Source organism: Triturus cristatus, chromosome 12 (genome assembly GCF_964204655.1).
Source record: "Triturus cristatus chromosome 12, aTriCri1.1, whole genome shotgun sequence".
Lineage (NCBI taxonomy): Eukaryota > Metazoa > Chordata > Amphibia > Caudata > Salamandridae > Triturus > Triturus cristatus.
This window is the reverse complement of record NC_140595.1, coordinates 661,857,073-661,872,526: the sequence shown is the minus strand read 5'-3', so window position 1 is coordinate 661,872,526 and position 15,454 is coordinate 661,857,073. Positions and strand designations below refer to the sequence as shown.

The 15,454-nt window shown below is 41.2% G+C and overlaps 16 non-coding genes across 16 annotated transcripts; 3 read left to right on the top strand and 13 right to left on the bottom strand.

The window, feature by feature from the left end:
* Positions 1-720: 720 nt before the first annotated feature.
* TRNAS-UGA (transfer RNA serine (anticodon UGA)) lies at positions 721-792 on the bottom strand. The gene has a single exon. It is a non-coding gene; the product is annotated as a tRNA-Ser (tRNA).
* Positions 793-1,381: 589 nt separating this feature from the next.
* TRNAS-GCU (transfer RNA serine (anticodon GCU)) lies at positions 1,382-1,463 on the bottom strand. Its single transcript has one exon. It is a non-coding gene; the product is annotated as a tRNA-Ser (tRNA).
* Positions 1,464-1,875: 412 nt separating this feature from the next.
* Positions 1,876-1,970, top strand: TRNAI-UAU (transfer RNA isoleucine (anticodon UAU)). The gene is made up of 2 exons: positions 1,876-1,913; positions 1,935-1,970. It is a non-coding gene; the product is annotated as a tRNA-Ile (tRNA).
* Positions 1,971-3,143: 1,173 nt separating this feature from the next.
* Positions 3,144-3,215, bottom strand: TRNAS-UGA (transfer RNA serine (anticodon UGA)). Its single transcript has one exon. It is a non-coding gene; the product is annotated as a tRNA-Ser (tRNA).
* Positions 3,216-3,804: 589 nt separating this feature from the next.
* TRNAS-GCU (transfer RNA serine (anticodon GCU)) lies at positions 3,805-3,886 on the bottom strand. Its single transcript has one exon. It is a non-coding gene; the product is annotated as a tRNA-Ser (tRNA).
* Positions 3,887-4,298: 412 nt separating this feature from the next.
* On the top strand, positions 4,299-4,393 carry TRNAI-UAU (transfer RNA isoleucine (anticodon UAU)). Its single transcript has 2 exons — positions 4,299-4,336; positions 4,358-4,393. It is a non-coding gene; the product is annotated as a tRNA-Ile (tRNA).
* Positions 4,394-5,553: 1,160 nt separating this feature from the next.
* On the bottom strand, positions 5,554-5,625 carry TRNAT-UGU (transfer RNA threonine (anticodon UGU)). The gene has a single exon. It is a non-coding gene; the product is annotated as a tRNA-Thr (tRNA).
* A 589-nt stretch (positions 5,626-6,214) lies between these two features.
* On the bottom strand, positions 6,215-6,296 carry TRNAS-GCU (transfer RNA serine (anticodon GCU)). Its single transcript has one exon. It is a non-coding gene; the product is annotated as a tRNA-Ser (tRNA).
* A 1,665-nt stretch (positions 6,297-7,961) lies between these two features.
* On the bottom strand, positions 7,962-8,033 carry TRNAT-UGU (transfer RNA threonine (anticodon UGU)). Its single transcript has one exon. It is a non-coding gene; the product is annotated as a tRNA-Thr (tRNA).
* Positions 8,034-8,622: 589 nt separating this feature from the next.
* On the bottom strand, positions 8,623-8,704 carry TRNAS-GCU (transfer RNA serine (anticodon GCU)). The gene has a single exon. It is a non-coding gene; the product is annotated as a tRNA-Ser (tRNA).
* A 1,679-nt stretch (positions 8,705-10,383) lies between these two features.
* TRNAT-UGU (transfer RNA threonine (anticodon UGU)) lies at positions 10,384-10,455 on the bottom strand. The gene has a single exon. It is a non-coding gene; the product is annotated as a tRNA-Thr (tRNA).
* A 589-nt stretch (positions 10,456-11,044) lies between these two features.
* TRNAS-GCU (transfer RNA serine (anticodon GCU)) lies at positions 11,045-11,126 on the bottom strand. The gene has a single exon. It is a non-coding gene; the product is annotated as a tRNA-Ser (tRNA).
* Positions 11,127-11,538: 412 nt separating this feature from the next.
* On the top strand, positions 11,539-11,633 carry TRNAI-UAU (transfer RNA isoleucine (anticodon UAU)). Its single transcript has 2 exons — positions 11,539-11,576; positions 11,598-11,633. It is a non-coding gene; the product is annotated as a tRNA-Ile (tRNA).
* Positions 11,634-12,807: 1,174 nt separating this feature from the next.
* On the bottom strand, positions 12,808-12,879 carry TRNAS-UGA (transfer RNA serine (anticodon UGA)). The gene has a single exon. It is a non-coding gene; the product is annotated as a tRNA-Ser (tRNA).
* Positions 12,880-13,468: 589 nt separating this feature from the next.
* Positions 13,469-13,550, bottom strand: TRNAS-GCU (transfer RNA serine (anticodon GCU)). Its single transcript has one exon. It is a non-coding gene; the product is annotated as a tRNA-Ser (tRNA).
* A 1,681-nt stretch (positions 13,551-15,231) lies between these two features.
* On the bottom strand, positions 15,232-15,303 carry TRNAS-UGA (transfer RNA serine (anticodon UGA)). The gene has a single exon. It is a non-coding gene; the product is annotated as a tRNA-Ser (tRNA).
* Between the last annotated feature and the right edge of the window lie 151 nt (positions 15,304-15,454).

Sequence of the window (15,454 nt, the reverse complement as noted above, 5' to 3'; positions counted from 1 at the left end):
TGCAGTTTAAAAACCAACAATTACTGCTCGAAGTTCACTTTTCAAAACCATTCAACCTATTAAATGTATTTCTCTAACCTATGAATGTGGTCCATGTTCACTTTTCCTCATCTTCATCTCGATACTCCTTTCCCAGAAACCAGGTTCACTTCTTCATTCAACCCACCCATCCAAGGTCACCAAATCTTTGAAGCAAGTCTGCCTATTCTCCCTTTCTCTCTATGTACAAGATACCTTGTATCATTTGAATGGACAGCAGGAGAGAAGGATATTTATGGTGAGTGGGGGTGGGGTTTTGAGGAGTAACCTCATTTGCCTAAGAGCCGGGGTATCTGGGAAAAAAAGTATTTTATGGGGGAAGACTTTCACATCTCCTTGGTGAAATTTGTAGGGCCTTATAACATCCTTTCTGTGGATGCAGATTCAGTCGGAACAGAGGTCCTAGTCCTCGCTCTGTCTTTCAAAGGAACTGTAAATATGCATGGCTTATTTGGCTTTGCCCGGCAGGGCTTGCCCGGCAGGGTGAGAATGGCGTTTGTCAGGCGTTCGTCAGGCGATCGGAAGGGGTGATGCAATAATTTATAATTCAATGATCTTCATGATATTTTCTTGATAATATGAAAGCAGGAAAGGGAAGCTTGGCAATAAGCAATCCTAAAGCAAGGTGTGACTCCAGGGAAGAATGACTTGAAAACAACATACAGAAAGACTCATGTAAAAAGGCCCTGATGAGGCTTGAACTCATGACCCCTGGTTTTCAAGACCAGTGCTCTGCCACTGAGCTACAAGGCCAGTCTGCACGCAATATGTAAATTGCAACATGTATTCTTACTGAGGTATGAATATATCTATGATTTTGAGACTCTGTATGGAAACGTAGTTGCATATGAATGTCCACGTGCGCGCACACATTGAAGACCATGCTTAAGGCACTTTTTTTGGAAGTATGAAAAACTACATTTTCATATGAGAAAATAAGAGTTTTCGCATTCAAGACCATACCGATAGCTCTAGTTAGTATGTCTGTAATCAGTGACATATAGAGAACCCACTTATTAGAAGTGATCTGTCTCTGTGGGGCAGACATATGTTAACAGTCATTCATTTGAGACGGCCTAAACTTTAGGAGTAAGAGCTGCTTTCTTATCAATCTATTTATCCAAACTGGTTAATAAGCCAGGAGTGAGTGAAAGGCAATCCTCTGGAAACTCCATGAAAGATCTAATTTCTATTACGCACAAAATACTTCACTTTATTTGACATATTTGTTAAAATGGAACAGTCAGATGATCCCATCTAGCGGATCCTGGCTCTGTCTTGAAAGAGAGTGTAATTATACTACAAGAAATGCTGGCCATCAAAAGAGACTCTGATGGCTTTCCGACGAAGGTGGGATTTGAACCCACGCGTGCAGAGCACAATGGATTAGCAGTCCATCGCCTTAACCACTCGGCCACCTCGTCTGCCCTACAGCCCCATCTGAAACCTTGTTTCACAAAAGGTACTGAAGTGTCAATATACTGTACCTAAAAAAGAAAAAAACAGCTGAGGCAAGATCTCACATTCCACGTCTTCCCCCAATCAGGGACCTACATTTCATTTTTGGGAAATTCTTACTATGTGCTAATTACAAATATTCATAAGATTCCCCTAGACTTTGTCAGAACTGTCAAGATATAATTCTATGGGGTTTTGAATAGACAGAGCATATGTTATAGGACAATTATAGAATCTATTCCGTTTGGACTGTATTTTTAATAGTCATGATAACATGCTAGCATGTGAGTCGATCTTGCACAGTGAATGATGGAGCAGTGTCTGTCATCTACTTGGTCAGCTGTAGATGGCTCACCTGGGGAGATGTGCAAAGAGAGAGCTCCAGTGGCGCAATCGGTTAGCGCGCGGTACTTATACAGCAGTACTTGCACTGAGCCATGCCGAGGTTGTGAGTTCGAGCCTCACCTGGAGCAGCCGTGTTGTTTTTCATAAACCATTTCACAAAAAGTAAAGTTTAAACTCAGAGTATGGACGGCCCTTGCTAGAGAGTCTTTACTTCTTATAGGATCTACGTGTCCTACTCCTCTGGGTGCCAAATATCACATATCCTCCGCGATGCTCAGTTTAAACATTCCATGATGTGCCATCTTGCATTTCATGCAAACACCACATCAGTGCATTTAAAAATACATTTGTAGAATAATAAATATGATGAAAACAGTGTTCTCACATGATAACCATAAACTGAAGAGCTGCAAAAAATGCTGTATCAGCTACTTACAATAAAAGGTGACTCGAAAAAACTAGCAAAAGAAGAGCATCATCATATTAAAGGTTCTATTCACCATCTTGAGTTGCACCATAGCAGCTTATGGTGCCTTTCTGTTCAGAGTGTGCCTCCAATCCCACATTCATTTTTAATTTCTTTGCAGTTTAAAAACCAACAATTACTGCTCGAAGTTCACTTTTCAAAACCATTCAACCTATTAAATGTATTTCTCTAACCTATGAATGTGGTCCATGTTCACTTTTCCTCATCTTCATCTCGATACTCCTTTCCCAGAAACCAGGTTCACTTCTTCATTCAACCCACCCATCCAAGGTCACCAATCTTTGAAGCAAGTCTTCCTATTCTCCCTTTCTCTCTATGTACAAGATACCTTGTATCATTTGAATGGACAGCAGGAGAGAAGGATATTTATGGTGAGTGGGGGTGGGGTTTTGAGGAGTAACCTCATTTGCCTAAGAGCCGGGGTATCTGGGAAAAAAAGTATTTTATGGGGGAAGACTTTCACATCTCCTTGGTGAAATTTGTAGGGCCTTATAACATCCTTTCTGTGGATGCAGATTCAGTCGGAACAGAGGTCCTAGTCCTCGCTCTGCCTTTCAAAGGAACTGTAAATTTGCATGGCTTATTTGGCTTTGCCCGGCAGGGCTTGCCCGGCAGGGTGAGAATGGCGTTTGTCAGGCGTTCGTCAGGCGATCGGAAGGGGTGATGCAATAATTTATAATTCAATGATCTTCATGATATTTTCTTGATAATATGAAAGCAGGAAAGGGAAGCTTGGCAATAAGCAATCCTAAAGCAAGGTGTGACTCCAGGGAAGAATGACTTGAAAACAACATACAGAAAGACTCATGTAAAAAGGCCCTGATGAGACTTGAACTCATGACCCCTGGTTTTCAAGACCAGTGCTCTGCCACTGAGCTACAAGGCCAGTCTGCACGCAGGATGTAAATTGCAACATGTATTCTTACTGAGGTATGAATATATCTATGATTTTGAGACTCTGTATGGAAACGTAGTTGCATATGAATGTCCACGTGCGCGCACACATTGAAGACCATGCTTAAGGCACTTTTTTTGGAAGTATGAAAAACTACATTTTCATATGAGAAAATAAGAGTTTTCGCATTCAAGACCATACCGATAGCTCTAGTTAGTATGTCTGTAATCAGTGACATATAGAGAACCCACTTATTAGAAGTGATCTGTCTCTGTGGGGCAGACATATGTTAACAGTCATTCATTTGAGACGGCCTAAACTTTAGGAGTAAGAGCTGCTTTCTTATCAATCTATTTATCCAAACTGGTTAATAAGCCAGGAGTGAGTGAAAGGCAATCCTCTGGAAACTCCATGAAAGATCTAATTTCTATTACGCACAAAATACTTCACTTTATTTGACATATTTGTTAAAATGGAACAGTCAGATGATCCCATCTAGCGGATCCTGGCTCTGTCTTGAAAGAGAGTGTAATTATACTACAAGAAATGCTGGCCATCAAAAGAGACTCTGATGGCTTTCCGACGAAGGTGGGATTTGAACCCACGCGTGCAGAGCACAATGGATTAGCAGTCCATCGCCTTAACCACTCGGCCACCTCGTCTGCCCTACAGCCCCATCTGAAACCTTGTTTCACAAAAGGTACTGAAGTGTCAATATACTGTACCTAAAAAAGAAAAAAACAGCTGAGGCAAGATCTCACATTCCACGTCTTCCCCCAATCAGGGACCTACATTTCATTTTTGGGAAATTCTTACTATGTGCTAATTACAAATATTCATAAGATTCCCCTAGACTTTGTCAGAACTGTCAAGATATAATTCTATGGGGTTTTGAATAGACAGAGCATATGTTATAGGACAATTATAGAATCTATTCCGTTTGGACTGTATTTTTAATAGTCATGATAACATGCTAGCATGTGAGTCGATCTTGCACAGTGAATGATGGAGCAGTGTCTGTCATCTACTTGGTCAGCTGTAGATGGCTCACCTGGGGAGATGTGCAAAGAGAGAGCTCCAGTGGCGCAATCGGTTAGCGCGCGGTACTTATACAGCAGTACTTGCACTGAGCCATGCCGAGGTTGTGAGTTCGAGCCTCACCTGGAGCAGCCGTGTTGTTTTTCATAAACCATTTCACAAAAAGTAAAGTTTAAACTCAGAGTATGGACGGCCCTTGCTAGAGAGTCTTTACTTCTTATAGGATCTACGTGTCCTACTCCTCTGGGTGCCAAATATCACATATCCTCCGCGATGCTCAGTTTAAACATTCCATGATGTGCCATCTTGCATTTCATGCAAACACCACATCAGTGCATTTAAAAATACATTTGTAGAATAATAAATATGATGAAAACTGTGTTCTCACATGATAACCATAAACTGAAGAGCTGCAAAAAATGCTGTATCAGCTACTTACAATAAAAGGTGACTCGAAAAAACTAGCAAAAGAAGAGCATCATCATATTAAAGGTTCTATTCACCATCTTGAGTTGCACCATAGCAGCTTATGGTGCCTTTCTGTTCAGAGTGTGCCTCCAATCCCACATTCATTTTTAATTTCTTTGCAGTTTAAAAACCAACAATTACTGCTCGAAGTTCACTTTTCAAAACCATTCAACCTATTAAATGTATTTCTCTAACCTATGAATGTGGTCCATGTTCACTTTTCCTCATCTTCATCTCGATACTCCTTTCCCAGAAACCAGGTTCACTTCTTCATTCAACCCACCCATCCAAAGTCACCAAATCTTTGAAGCAAGTCTGCCTATTCTCCCTTTCTCTCTATGTACAAGATACCTTGTATCATTTGAATGGACAGCAGGAGAGAAGGATATTTATGGTGAGTGGGGGTGGGGTTTTGAGGAGTAACCTCATTTGCCTAAGAGCCGGGGTATCTGGGAAAAAAAGTATTTTATGGGGGAAGACTTTCACATCTCCTTGGTGAAATTTGTAGGGCCTTATAACATCCTTTCTGTGGATGCAGATTCAGTCGGAACAGAGGTCCTAGTCCTCGCTCTGCCTTTCAAAGGAACTGTAAATATGCATGGCTTATTTGGCTTTGCCCGGCAGGGTGAGAATGGCGTTTGTCAGGCGTTCGTCAGGCGATCGGAAGGGGTGAGGCAATAATGTATAATTCAATGATCTTCATGATATTTTCTTGATAATATGAAAGCAGGAAAGGGAAGCTTGGCAATAAGCAATCCTAAAGCAAGGTGTGACTCCAGGGAAGAATGACTTGAAAACAACATACAGAAAGACTCATGTAAAAAGGCCCTGATGAGGCTTGAACTCATGACCCCTGGTTTACAAGACCAGTGCTCTGCCACTGAGCTACAAGGCCAGTCTGCACACAGGATGTAAATTGCAACATGTATTCTTACTGAGGTATGAATATATCTATGATTTTGAGACTCTGTATGGAAACGTAGTTGCATATGAATGTCCACGTGCGCGCACACATTGAAGACCATGCTTAAGGCACTTTTTTTGGAAGTATGAAAAACTACATTTTCATATGAGAAAATAAGAGTTTTCGCATTCAAGACCATACCGATAGCTCTAGATAGTATGTCTGCAATCAGTGACATATAGAGAACCCACTTATCAGAAGTGATCTGTCTCTGTGGGGCAGACATATGTTAACAGTCATTCATTTGAGACGGCCTAAACTTTAGGAGTAAGAGCTGCTTTCTTATCAATCTATTTATCCAAACTGGTTAATAAGCCAGGAGTGAGTGAAAGGCAATCCTCTGGAAACTCCATGAAAGATCTAATTTCTATTACGCACAAAATACTTCACTTTATTTGACATACTTGTTAAAATGGAACAGTCAGATGATCCCATCTAGCGGATCCTGGCTCTGTCTTGAAAGAGAGTGTAATTATACTACAAGAAATGCTGGCCATCAAAAGAGACTCTGATGGCTTTCCGACGAAGGTGGGATTCGAACCCACGCGTGCAGAGCACAATGGATTAGCAGTCCATCGCCTTAACCACTCGGCCACCTCGTCTGCCCTACAGCCCCATCTGAAACCTTGCTTCACAAAAGGTACTGAAGTGTCAATATACTGTACCTAAAAAAGAAAAAAACAGCTGAGGCAAGATCTCACATTCCACGTCTTCCCCCAATCAGGGACCTACATTTCATTTTTGGGAAATTCTTACTATGTGCTAATTGCAAATATTCATAAGATTCCCCTAGACTTTGTCAGAACTGTCAAGATATAATTCTATGGGGTTTTGAATAGACAGAGCATATGTTATAGGACAATTATAGAATCTATTCCGTTTGGACTGTATTTTTAATAGTCATGATAACATGCTAGCATGTGAGTCGATCTTGCACAGTGAATGATGGAGCAGTGTCTGTCATCTACTTGGTCAGCTGTAGATGGCTCACCTGGGGAGATGTGAAAAGAGAGAGCTCCAGTCGCGCAATCGGTTAGCGCGCGGTACTTATACAGCAGTACTTGCACTGAGCCATGCCGAGGTTGTGAGTTCGAGCCTCACCTGTAGCAGCCGTGTTGTTTTTCATAAACCATTTCACAAAAAGTAAACTTTAAACTCAGAGTATGGACGGCCCTTGAGAGAGTCTTTACTTCTTATAGGATCTACGTGTCCTACTCCTCTGGGTGCCAAATATCACATATCCTCCGCGATGCTCAGTTTAAACATTCCATGATGTGCCATCTTGCATTTCATGCAAACACCACATCAGTGCATTTAAAAATACATTTGTAGAATAATAAATATGATGAAAACAGTGTTCTCACATGATAACCATAAACTGAAGAGCTGCAAAAAATGCTGTATCAGCTACTTACAATAAAAGGTGACTCGAAAAAACTAGCAAAAGAAGAGCATCATCATATTAAAGGTTCTATTCACCATCTTGAGTTGCACCATAGCAGCTTATGGTGCTTTTCTGCTCAGAGTGTGCCTCCAATCCCACATTCATTTTTAATTTCTTTGCAGTTTAAAAACCAACAATTACTGCTCGAAGTTCACTTTTCAAAACCATTCAACCTATTAAATGTATTTCTCTAACCTATGAATGTGGTCCATGTTCACTTTTCCTCATCTTCATCTCGATACTCCTTTGCCAGAAACCAGGTTCACTTCTTCATTCAACCCACCCATCCAAGGTCACCAAATCTTTGAAGCAAGTCTGCCTATTCTCCCTTTCTCTCTATGTACAAGATACCTTGTATCATTTGAATGGACAGCAGGAGAGAAGGATATTTATGGTGAGTGGGGGTGGGGTTTTGAGGAGTAACCTCATTTGCCTAAGAGCCGGGGTATCTGGGAAAAAAAGTATTTTATGGGGGAAGACTTTCACATCTCCTTGGTGAAATTTGTAGGGCCTTATAACATCCTTTCTGTGGATGCAGATTCAGTCGGAACAGAGGTCCTAGTCCTCGCTCTGCCTTTCAAAGGAACTGTAAATATGCATGGCTTATTTGGCTTTGCCCGGCAGGGTGAGAATGGCGTTTGTCAGGCGTTCGTCAGGCGATCGGAAGGGGTGAGGCAATAATGTATAATTCAATGATCTTCATGATATTTTCTTGATAATATGAAAGCAGGAAAGGGAAGCTTGGCAATAAGCAATCCTAAAGCAAGGTGTGACTCCAGGGAAGAATGACTTGAAAACAACATACAGAAAGACTCATGTAAAAAGGCCCTGATGAGGCTTGAACTCATGACCCCTGGTTTACAAGACCAGTGCTCTGCCACTGAGCTACAAGGCCAGTCTGCACACAGGATGTAAATTGCAACATGTATTCTTACTGAGGTATGAATATATCTATGATTTTGAGACTCTGTATGGAAACGTAGTTGCATATGAATGTCCACGTGCGCGCACACATTGAAGACCATGCTTAAGGCACTTTTTTTGGAAGTATGAAAAACTACATTTTCATATGAGAAAATAAGAGTTTTCGCATTCAAGACCATACCGATAGCTCTAGATAGTATGTCTGCAATCAGTGACATATAGAGAACCCACTTATTAGAAGTGATCTGTCTCTGTGGGGCAGACATATGTTAACAGTCATTCATTTGAGACGGCCTAAACTTTAGGAGTAAGAGCTGCTTTCTTATCAATCTATTTATCCAAACTGGTTAATAAGCCAGGAGTGAGTGAAAGGCAATCCTCTGGAAACTCCATGAAAGATCTAATTTCTATTACGCACAAAATACTTCACTTTATTTGACATATTTGTTAAAATGGAACAGTCAGATGATCCCATCTAGCGGATCCTGGCTCTGTCTTGAAAGAGAGTGTAATTATACTACAAGAAATGCTGGCCATCAAAAGAGACTCTGATGGCTTTCCGACGAAGGTGGGATTCGAACCCACGCGTGCAGAGCACAATGGATTAGCAGTCCATCGCCTTAACCACTCGGCCACCTCGTCTGCCCTACAGCCCCATCTGAAACCTTGCTTCACAAAAGGTACTGAAGTGTCAATATACTGTACCTAAAAAAGAAAAAAACAGCTGAGGCAAGATCTCACATTCCACGTCTTCCCCCAATCAGGGACCTACATTTCATTTTTGGGAAATTCTTACTATGTGCTAATTACAAATATTCATAAGATTCCCCTAGACTTTGTCAGAACTGTCAAGATATAATTCTATGGGGTTTTGAATAGACAGAGCATATGTTATAGGACAATTATAGAATCTATTCCGTTTGGACTGTATTTTTAATAGTCATGATAACATGCTAGCATGTGAGTCGATCTTGCACAGTGAATGATGGAGCAGTGTCTGTCATCTACTTGGTCAGCTGTAGATGGCTCACCTGGGGAGATGTGAAAAGAGAGAGCTCCAGTGGCGCAATCGGTTAGCGCGCGGTACTTATACAGCAGTACTTGCACTGAGCCATGCCGAGGTTGTGAGTTCGAGCCTCACCTGTAGCAGCCGTGTTGTTTTTCATAAACCATTTCACAAAAAGTAAAGTTTAAACTCAGAGTATGGACGGCCCTTGAGAGAGTCTTTACTTCTTATAGGATCTACGTGTCCTACTCCTCTGGGTGCCAAATATCACATATCCTCCGCGATGCTCAGTTTAAACATTCCATGATGTGCCATCTTGCATTTCATGCAAACACCACATCAGTGCATTTAAAAATACATTTGTAGAATAATAAATATGATGAAAACAGTGTTCTCACATGATAACCATAAACTGAAGAGCTGCAAAAAATGCTGTATCAGCTACTTACAATAAAAGGTGACTCGAAAAAACTAGCAAAAGAAGAGCATCATCATATTAAAGGTTCTATTCACCATCTTGAGTTGCACCATAGCAGCTTATGGTGCTTTTCTGCTCAGAGTGTGCTTCCAATCCCACATTCATTTTTAATTTCTTTGCAGTTTAAAAACCAACAATTACTGCTCGAAGTTCACTTTTCAAAACCATTCAACCTATTAAATGTATTTCTCTAACCTATGAATGTGGTCCATGTTCACTTTTCCTCATCTTCATCTCGATACTCCTTTGCCAGAAACCAGGTTCACTTCTTCATTTAACCCACCCATCCAAGGTCACCAAATCTTTGAAGCAAGTCTGCCTATTCTCCCTTTCTCTCTATGTACAAGATACCTTGTATCATTTGAATGGACAGCAGGAGAGAAGGATATTTATGGTGAGTGGGGGTGGGGTTTTGAGGAGTAACCTCATTTGCCTAAGAGCCGGGGTATCTGGGAAAAAAAGTATTTTATGGGGGAAGACTTTCACATCTCCTTGGTGAAATTTGTAGGGCCTTATAACATCCTTTCTGTGGATGCAGATTCAGTCGGAACAGAGGTCCTAGTCCTCGCTCTGCCTTTCAAAGGAACTGTAAATATGCATGGCTTATTTGGCTTTGCCCGGCAGGGCTTGCCCGGCAGGGTGAGAATGGCGTTCGTCAGGCGTTCGTCAGGCGATCGGAAGGGGTGATGCAATAATTTATAATTCAATGATCTTCATGATATTTTCTTGATAATATGAAAGCAGGAAAGGGAAGCTTGGCAATAAGCAATCCTAAAGCAAGGTGTGACTCCAGGGAAGAATGACTTGAAAACAACATACAGAAAGACTCATGTAAAAAGGCCCTGATGAGGCTTGAACTCATGACCCCTGGTTTACAAGACCAGTGCTCTGCCACTGAGCTACAAGGCCAGTCTGCACGCAGGATGTAAATTGCAACATGTATTCTTACTGAGGTATGAATATATCTATGATTTTGAGACTCTGTATGGAAACGTAGTTGCATATGAATGTCCACGTGCGCGCACACATTGAAGACCATGCTTAAGGCACTTTTTTTGGAAGTATGAAAAACTACATTTTCATATGAGAAAATAAGAGTTTTCGCATTCAAGACCATACCGATAGCTCTAGTTAGTATGTCTGCAATCAGTGACATATAGAGAACCCACTTATTAGAAGTGATCTGTCTCTGTGGGGCAGACATATGTTAACAGTCATTCATTTGAGACGGCCTAAACTTTAGGAGTAAGAGCTGCTTTCTTATCAATCTATTTATCCAAACTGGTTAATAAGCCAGGAGTGAGTGAAAGGCAATCCTCTGGAAACTCCATGAAAGATCTAATTTCTATTACGCACAAAATACTTCACTTTATTTGACATATTTGTTAAAATGGAACAGTCAGATGATCCCATCTAGCGGATCCTGGCTCTGTCTTGAAAGAGAGTGTAATTATACTACAAGAAATGCTGGCCATCAAAAGAGACTCTGATGGCTTTCCGACGAAGGTGGGATTCGAACCCACGCGTGCAGAGCACAATGGATTAGCAGTCCATCGCCTTAACCACTCGGCCACCTCGTCTGCCCTACAGCCCCATCTGAAACCTTGCTTCACAAAAGGTACTGAAGTGTCAATATACTGTACCTAAAAAAGAAAAAAACAGCTGAGGCAAGATCTCACATTCCACGTCTTCCCCCAATCAGGGACCTACATTTCATTTTTGGGAAATTCTTACTATGTGCTAATTACAAATATTCATAAGATTCCCCTAGACTTTGTCAGAACTGTCAAGATATAATTCTATGGGGTTTTGAATAGACAGAGCATATGTTATAGGACAATTATAGAATCTATTCCGTTTGGACTGTATTTTTAATAGTCATGATAACATGCTAGCATGTGAGTCGATCTTGCACAGTGAATGATGGAGCAGTGTCTGTCATCTACTTGGTCAGCTGTAGATGGCTCACCTGGGGAGATGTGAAAAGAGAGAGCTCCAGTGGCGCAATCGGTTAGCGCGCGGTACTTATACAGCAGTACTTGCACTGAGCCATGCCGAGGTTGTGAGTTCGAGCCTCACCTGGAGCAGCCGTGTTGTTTTTCATAAACCATTTCACAAAAAGTAAAGTTTAAACTCAGAGTATGGACGGCCCTTGCTAGAGAGTCTTTACTTCTTATAGGATCTACGTGTCCTACTCCTCTGGGTGCCAAATATCACATATCCTCCGCGATGCTCAGTTTAAACATTCCATGATGTGCCATCTTGCATTTCATGCAAACACCACATCAGTGCATTTAAAAATACATTTGTAGAATAATAAATATGATGAAAACAGTGTTCTCACATGATAACCATAAACTGAAGAGCTGCAAAAAATGCTGTATCAGCTACTTATAATAAAAGGTGACTCGAAAAAACTAGCAAAAGAAGAGCATCATCATATTAAAGGTTCTATTCACCATCTTGAGTTGCACCATAGCAGCTTATGGTGCTTTTCTGCTCAGAGTGTGCCTCCAATCCCACATTCATTTTTAATTTCTTTGCAGTTTAAAAACCAACAATTACTGCTCGAAGTTCACTTTTCAAAACCATTCAACCTATTAAATGTATTTCTCTAACCTATGAATGTGGTCCATGTTCACTTTTCCTCATCTTCATCTCGATACTCCTTTCCCAGAAACCAGGTTCACTTCTTCATTCAACCCACCCATCCAAGGTCACCAAATCTTTGAAGCAAGTCTGCCTATTCTCCCTTTCTCTCTATGTACAAGATACCTTGTATCATTTGAATGGACAGCAGGAGAGAAGGATATTTATGGTGAGTGGGGGTGGGGTTTTGAGGAGTAACCTCATTTGCCTAAGAGCCGGGGTATCTGGGAAAAAAAGTATTTTATGGGGGAAGACTTTCACATCTCCTTGGTGAAATTTGTAGGGCCTTATAACATCCTTTCTGTGGATGCAGATTCAGTCGGAACAGAGGTCCTAGTCCTCGCTCTGCCTTTCAAAGGAACTGTAAATTTGCATGGCTTATTTGGCTTTGCCCGGCAGGGCTTGCCCGGCAGGGTGAGAATGGCGTTTGTCAGGCGTTCGTCAGGCGATCGGAAGGGGTGATGCAATAATTTATAATTCAATGATCTTCATGATATTTTCTTGATAATATGAAAGCAGGAAAGGGAAGCTTGGCAATAAGCAATCCTAAAGCAAGGTGTGACTCCAGGGAAGAATGACTTGAAAACAACATACAGAAAGACTCATGTAAAAAGGCCCTGATGAGACTTGAACTCATGACCCCTGGTTTTCAAGACCAGTGCTCTGCCACTGAGCTACAAGGCCAGTCTGCACGCAGGATGTAAATTGCAACATGTATTCTTACTGAGGTATGAATATATCTATGATTTTGAGACTCTGTATGGAAACGTAGTTGCATATGAATGTCCACGTGCGCGCACACATTGAAGACCATGCTTAAGGCACTTTTTTTGGAAGTATGAAAAACTACATTTTCATATGAGAAAATAAGAGTTTTCGCATTCAAGACCATACCGATAGCTCTAGTTAGTATGTCTGTAATCAGTGACATATAGAGAACCCACTTATTAGAAGTGATCTGTCTCTGTGGGGCAGACATATGTTAACAGTCATTCATTTGAGACGGCCTAAACTTTAGGAGTAAGAGCTGCTTTCTTATCAATCTATTTATCCAAACTGGTTAATAAGCCAGGAGTGAGTGAAAGGCAATCCTCTGGAAACTCCATGAAAGATCTAATTTCTATTACGCACAAAATACTTCACTTTATTTGACATATTTGTTAAAATGGAACAGTCAGATGATCCCATCTAGCGGATCCTGGCTCTGTCTTGAAAGAGAGTGTAATTATACTACAAGAAATGCTGGCCATCAAAAGAGACTCTGATGGCTTTCCGACGAAGGTGGGATTCGAACCCACGCGTGCAGAGCACAATGGATTAGCAGTCCATCGCCTTAACCACTCGGCCACCTCGTCTGCCCTACAGCCCCATCTGAAACCTTGCTTCACAAAAGGTACTGAAGTGTCAATATACTGTACCTAAAAAAGAAAAAAACAGCTGAGGCAAGATCTCACATTCCACGTCTTCCCCCAATCAGGGACCTACATTTCATTTTTGGGAAATTCTTACTATGTGCTAATTACAAATATTCATAAGATTCCCCTAGACTTTGTCAGAACTGTCAAGATATAATTCTATGGGGTTTTGAATAGACAGAGCATATGTTATAGGACAATTATAGAATCTATTCCGTTTGGACTGTATTTTTAATAGTCATGATAACATGCTAGCATGTGAGTCGATCTTGCACAGTGAATGATGGAGCAGTGTCTGTCATCTACTTGGTCAGCTGTAGATGGCTCACCTGGGGAGATGTGAAAAGAGAGAGCTCCAGTGGCGCAATCGGTTAGCGCGCGGTACTTATACAGCAGTACTTGCACTGAGCCATGCCGAGGTTGTGAGTTCGAGCCTCACCTGTAGCAGCCGTGTTGTTTTTCATAAACCATTTCACAAAAAGTAAAGTTTAAACTCAGAGTATGGACGGCCCTTGCTAGAGAGTCTTTACTTCTTATAGGATCTACGTGTCCTACTCCTCTGGGTGCCAAATATCACATATCCTCCGCGATGCTCAGTTTAAACATTCCATGATGTGCCATCTTGCATTTCATGCAAACACCACATCAGTGCATTTAAAAATACATTTGTAGAATAATAAATATGATGAAAACAGTGTTCTCACATGATAACCATAAACTGAAGAGCTGCAAAAAATGCTGTATCAGCTACTTATAATAAAAGGTGACTCGAAAAAACTAGCAAAAGAAGAGCATCATCATATTAAAGGTTCTATTCACCATCTTGAGTTGCACCATAGCAGCTTATGGTGCTTTTCTGCTCAGAGTGTGCCTCCAATCCCACATTCATTTTTAATTTCTTTGCAGTTTAAAAACCAACAATTACTGCTCGAAGTTCACTTTTCAAAACCATTCAACCTATTAAATGTATTTCTCTAACCTATGAATGTGGTCCATGTTCACTTTTCCTCATCTTCATCTCGATACTCCTTTCCCAGAAACCAGGTTCACTTCTTCATTCAACCCACCCATCCAAGGTCACCAAATCTTTGAAGCAAGTCTGCCTATTCTCCCTTTCTCTCTATGTACAAGATACCTTGTATCATTTGAATGGACAGCAGGAGAGAAGGATATTTATGGTGAGTGGGGGTGGGGTTTTGAGGAGTAACCTCATTTGCCTAAGAGCCGGGGTATCTGGGAAAAAAAGTATTTTATGGGGGAAGACTTTCACATCTCCTTGGTGAAATTTGTAGGGCCTTATAACATCCTTTCTGTGGATGCAGATTCAGTCGGAACAGAGGTCCTAGTCCTCGCTCTGCCTTTCAAAGGAACTGTAAATATGCATGGCTTATTTGGCTTTGCCCGGCAGGGCTTGCCCGGCAGGGTGAGAATGGCGTTTGTCAGGCGTTCGTCAGGCGATCGGAAGGGGTGATGCAATAATTTATAATTCAATGATCTTCATGATATTTTCTTGATAATATGAAAGCAGGAAAGGGAAGCTTGGCAATAAGCAATCCTAAAGCAAGGTGTGACTCCAGGGAAGAATGACTTGAAAACAACATACAGAAAGACTCATGTAAAAAGGCCCTGATGAGGCTTGAACTCATGACCCCTGGTTTTCAAGACCAGTGCTCTGCCACTGAGCTACAAGGCCAGTCTGCACGCAGGATGTAAATTGCAACATGTATTCTTACTGAGGTATGAATATATCTATGATTTTGAGACTCTGTATGGAAACGTAGTTGCATATGAATGTCCACGTGCGCGCACACATTGAAGACCATGCTTAAGGCACTTTTTTTGGA